This window comes from Tenrec ecaudatus, chromosome 16, assembly GCF_050624435.1.
Source record: "Tenrec ecaudatus isolate mTenEca1 chromosome 16, mTenEca1.hap1, whole genome shotgun sequence".
Taxonomy (NCBI): domain Eukaryota; kingdom Metazoa; phylum Chordata; class Mammalia; order Afrosoricida; family Tenrecidae; genus Tenrec; species Tenrec ecaudatus.
In genome coordinates this window covers 78,790,231-78,796,230 of record NC_134545.1, presented here as the reverse complement: position 1 = coordinate 78,796,230, position 6,000 = coordinate 78,790,231, and positions in this window count along the sequence as shown.

Genomic DNA, 6,000 nt, shown 5'->3' with positions numbered 1-6,000 from the left:
ACATCGAAGAACAAAAAATCATACCATTGTGTGTTCACCTTCCCTATAAGATCACTGAAGACAAATGGGTGCATTAGCAAAAGTGGTGAAGAAAGCTGATGGTGCATGGCATCTGCATTCTTAAAGGCTTGAAGGTAAACAGCATCTGGGTTCTTAAAGGCTCGAAGGTAAACAAGTGGCCATCTAGCTCAGAAGTAACAAAGCCCAAATGGAAGAAGCACACCAGCCTGTGTGATCACAAGGTGTCAAAGGGATCCGGTATCAGGCATCAAAGAACAAAAAATCAAATCATTGTGAATGAGGGGGAGTGCAGATTGGGGACCCAAGACCCATCTGTAGGCAACTGGACATCCCCTTACAGAACGGTCTTAGGGAGGAGACGAGTCAGTCAGGGTCCAGTGTAGCAACAATGAAACATACAACTTTCCCCTAGCTCCTAAATGCTTCCTACCACTACCACCACCCCCGCCGCCCTATCATGACCCCAATTCCACCTTACAAATCTGGCTAAACCAGAGGATGTACACTGGTACAGATAAGAACTGGAAACAGGGAATGCAGGAGAGATGATCCCTTCAGGACAAGTGGTGAGGGTGATGATACCGGGAGGGTGGGGTGGAAAGGGGGAACCGATTACAAGGATCTACATAAAACCTTCTCCCCTGGGGACGGACAACAGAAAAGTGAAGGGTGAAGGGAGACATTGGGAGATATGACATAATAATTTATAAATTGTCAAGGGTTCATGAGGGAAGGAGGGGGGAAAATGAGGAGCTGATACCAAGGACTCAAGTAGAAAGCAAATGTTTTGAGAATGATAACAACTGTGCAAATGTGCTTGACACAATGGATGGGTGTACGGATTGTGATGAGTTGTACAAGCCCCCAATAATGATTAATAATAATAAAAAGAACAACAACATAACTCTGGAGTGGGGGCGGGGGAGGCAATTTTGGGGCACTCCCTCTAGTTCTTTTTGGGTACCCCCTCGTATTGTAAAAAATGTAACTTTGTGACTTGCAGTCTGTACGTCCAAGGTATCATGGACGTATGTCAGGAAATAAAACACTCTTAGAATCTCTGTAAAATCCTGTGCTTTTTCTTGGGGGCGGCGATGGGTGGGCGCAGCAGGGCATTGGGGGAGTGCCATAGCTTGCACCAAGTCCCCAACAGGATTTAGTTATTTAAAAGAAAGGCCCCACTTTTGTATGGCATGGAGAGATGGCTAGATGGAGAAAAAGATGAGTGATGTGGTACACTAAGAAAGATGAGGGAAATTATACCATTACCAATTTCATTGAAGAGAATATTTCAAATGTTATTTTGTAATGGAATGATTGACATTAAACTGAAAACTAATTTAGTGTCTTATTTTAAGAAAGCTCCCCAAACTCACTGTCATCAAGTCAGTTCTCACTCATAGTGGCCACATAGGATAGAGTAGAACTGCCCCTATGGGTTTCCTAGACTGTAACTCTTTATGGGAGTAGAAAGCTTCACATTTCTGCAGAGAGGTTTTGAACTGCTGACCTTAGGGTTAGCAGCCCATTGCATAACCCACTATGCCACCAGGGCTCCTTTTAAAATGGCTAGTAGCTGATTGTTTTTCTTTTGTTATAGAGTTGTTATTCATTAACTCAAGTATTTATCAAGCTTCTATGCAAGTGTATAAAGGAATTATCCAAGGAAATGATGAATTTTTCAACTATTTTAGAACTTGTACCAGAAAATAGAAAATCATTGTTGGTTTCTTGTTAAGCTTGATTTGAAAATGCCCTCATTTTTTAATGAAAAAAAATTTCCCCCTCTATCATGAGTGAAAATGCATCTAAGTTTTCAGAAAAAAACATTAGAAATTGTCAGAAGCTTAAAAGATAACAGTTTCTATTAAATAAATTTTTCATGAATAGTGGTGATGCTTATATAATATAAATATTAATACCTTTCTAAAAATGTGCAACAATGGAATAAAAGAATTATCCCATGGTATCAAAGAATAGCATGTAAGGTCTTAAAGACTTGTTTAAAAGAAACTGTTTTATGAATGCATCAACTAAGTACACATTGAAGAAGCACACTAGCCTGTGTGATCCAAGGATTATAAATAATAGAACTCAAATCTGAAGGAGGGAATTGTATTAGAGCTTGAATTGTGAACACCCAGTTTGCAGAAGGATGTGGTCGACATTGGAAGACCCAAATCCATTAGTAGGGGCCACATATTGATTAAGCCTCTGGTGAATACCTTGTGAACATAGTCGAGGAATTTGAATAGGCTTCCTATCAAAGAGCATTGTAAAATCAATTATGGCAAATGCATTTCTATTAAGAAAGAAGCCCTGGTAGCATAGTGGTTTACAAGTTGGGCTGCTAATCACAAGGTCAGCAGTTCAAAACCACTAGTTGCTCTACAGGACAAAAATGAGGCTTCCTACTCCTGTAAAGAGTTACATAGGGTTGCATTGAGTTGGAATTCACTCAAGGGCAGTGAATTTGGAGTTTGAATTAGGTTAAAATGTAATACTTTATCATTTGCTATTTCTGCTTTCTTTTCAATTGAGATGTTTCTATTTGTCTAGTCATCATTGTTTGTTTGCTTCCTGTTTGTGTTTTGTATATTTTTTGTATATGAAATTGAGGATAATTAAATATATGGAGCTAATAGCTGGATTAATAATTTCTTAGGGACATGGCAGAGGAGATGGGGGAGGTGGGAAGCTCACACGACTGTGAGAAGAAAATGTTCTGAAATTGAAGTGATGATTTACAACTCTTCTGAATGATTAAACTGTATGATATGTAAAGTATATGCCAATAAACCTTTTAAAAGAAAAAAATTATCTCAGATACCTCTTTAAAAATTGAAATGTCCAGCAGCAAAACTGATATTGAAGGGTTTCACAAAACTTCTAGAAAATGGAAAACCAGAAAATGGAATTAAAAAATAGTGAACTTTTTCAAGAACTCTAGGAAGGCCCTTCTTAGATTTTATGATAAAAAACATATACATGTATTAGTGGTATTCAGAAAACAGAGTTTCTGCAAAATTAAATGCAAGACTAAGAAGAATATCTAAAGACCCTCTTTAAGTAGATCCATGTATTTGCTATTGTAGACTTGGTTTGTGGTGACACCTCATGGACAACCACAGTTCTTGATGCATTCACGTACGACAACAGATACTCAAAGCCATGTTTTTAAAGAGCCTTTGAAAAGTTTCTGTGAGAATTATTTCAAGGTTAATTCTGCACTGTATCGATCTTGAACTGTAAAGAAAGGTAAGCTTCTCTTGGGACCTTCTTCGTAAGCAAAGCTCGTTCTTTGTTGGCTCTCTGCCCTCCATTTTCTTGTGGACGGGGATAATTTCCTATTGTTTTAAAAGAAATATGGATCCGAGGAGAAGAGTTTCAAAAGTGGTTTGGTTTTTTTAAATCATTTTATTGGGGGCTCGTACAACTCTTACCACAATCCATCCATCCATCCATTGTGCCAAGCACATTGGTGCATTTGTTACCATCATTGTTCTCAAAATATTTGCTTTCTACTTGAGCCCTTGGTATCAGCTCCTCATTTTCCCGTCCCTCCCTCCTGTACCCTTCATAATTTATAAATTATTATTACGTTGTCATATTTAAGCAATGGAAATAAGGGAGTTTACTCACACTCCTAGGGTGGCAGCTTTAGTAGACAGCAATCATTTGAGTGTACACGGTGAGTGTTTTTCTCTCCCTGAAGCTGTCTCCGTACCTTACAGCCACTCCCCAGTGATGCCTGCTTGCTGGAACGGTTATTCAAAATACTCCTCTATCTGTGGAGTGGCTGCCACAGGCCGAGCCCTGGTCTAGATGCCAGGGTGGAGCTGTGACTAACAGACACGTCTTTCCACTCACAAAGCTTCACGAGGAGAAAAGGGATTTTAGAATCCTTAGCACGTAACTTGTAAAAATATAATGAATTCTGGTTTATTTCTTGGCTGCTTAAAATTGAACAGCACCGTGTGCATAACAAAACCACTGGGATCCATAATGAATCCTTTCAGTTATCAAAACTTATACCTCTGACAAGAAAAATATGGTAAAATATGTGTCATAATTATTATTAGGTCTAGTTTCTAATTTAGACTAGATTTACAGATGTAGTGACGGCAGTAGGTTGTTCTTAGAATTTCTTATCAATTCAATATTTAGATAGTTCTCTTAACTATTTTTTACAATTTTACCTATGTTGAGGTCATTCCAACTGCATTTGATAGTGAAGTTCTTGCATAGCCAAACTACATGCTTCTTAATAGTTCATGCTATTTATTAGTTGATTTAACTTGATTTTGATTACCTAGGTAATGTCTTAAAAATTTGGATGTCTTTACATTAGAAAAATAGTTCTGAATATTTAAAATACATTTTTAGTTACACAGCAAAATCATTTATTTCAGACTTTGGTTGGTCTGAAATAAATTGACATTTTTGCCAGTGTATAAAAATAAAGATATGGCTTTTATAAATTACCAAAATGGTGTCATCTTTACCCTTCCATTATCAAGAACAAAAAGTAGAAGACAAAGATAGTATTCATTTTAGATTCAATACCATCTGTCATCTTTTTATTTGTTCGCTACACTGTACATGGCTAAGTAAAAAATTATTGCCACAATAGCCAACCAAAAGGTGAAATACATAGGAATAAATCTAAGCAGACAAAGAAAGTGACAAAACACAACTCCAAGGAGTCAGAATGAAAAGATTGAAGAATATACAGACATGGAAGAATATGCAATGCTCATGGATAGGAAGTCAACATTATTAAACTGTCGGTGCTACCCAAAATAATCTACAGATATATTGCAATCCTGATCCAGATTCAGACCTAGCTATTGAGAGAGAGAGAAAGGGAAACCATTACTAACTTTATATGGAAAGGGATGGAGACTCAGAGAAGCCACGCACTCCTAAAGAAGAACAAAGTAGAAGGCCTCACATTTCCCATTCTCAAAACATGCTACACAGCTACGGTAGTCAAAACATCATGGTACTGGTACAACAATAGATACATAGACTAATGGAACAGAATCCATCTTCCTATGGACAGCCAGCCTTCGACAAAGAACTGAACCCCATTAAATGAAGAAGAGATGGTCTCTTTAACAAATAGTACAGGTATAATTAATTACAAACTTGCATAAATTTTCAGAAAAAATGTATCTATGTCTCACAAGATTTACAAAAACAAACGCAAGATGGTTCAAAGACCTAAATGTACAACCTAGAACTATAAAGATCATAATAAAATGGGGCATACACACCTGGCATAAATACACTCTCAAACATAACTGAAAGCACACAAATGGCAGACTACAGACTAGATGACTCGGGCATCTTAATAATTAAACACTATGTGCATCAAGGAGATTTCATCAATAGAGAACCCACAGACTACGGGGAATTGTTTTTTAATCATTTTATTGGGGGATCCTACAACTCTTATCACAATGCACCCATCCATCCATTGTGTCAAGCACATTTGTACATTTGTTGCCCTCATCATTCTCAAAATATTTGCTTTCTACTTGAGCACTTGGTATCAGCTCCTCATTTCCTCCGCCCCCCACCCCCTATCCCTCATGCACCCTTGATAATTTATAAATTATTATTTTGTCATATCTTACACTGTCCGATGTCTCCCTTCACCCACTTTTCTGTTGTTCATCCCCCAGGGAGGGGGTTATATGTAGTTCCTTGAAATTGGTTCCTAGGGGGAAATTTTTTGCAAGGGTATTGAGCAAGGGACTAAACTAAAATTTGTAGAAAACATTGACACTTTAGCAACTAAATAACAATTTAAAAATGGGCAGAGGACATGAACAGACACATTACCAAAGAAGACCTACAGACGGCCAACAAACATTTAAAAAATTCTCATGATTAATAGTTGGTAGAAAGATCCAAATCAAATCAAAGAGATAGCATCTCATTCCAGTATTAATAGCAAATGATGTTATGAAC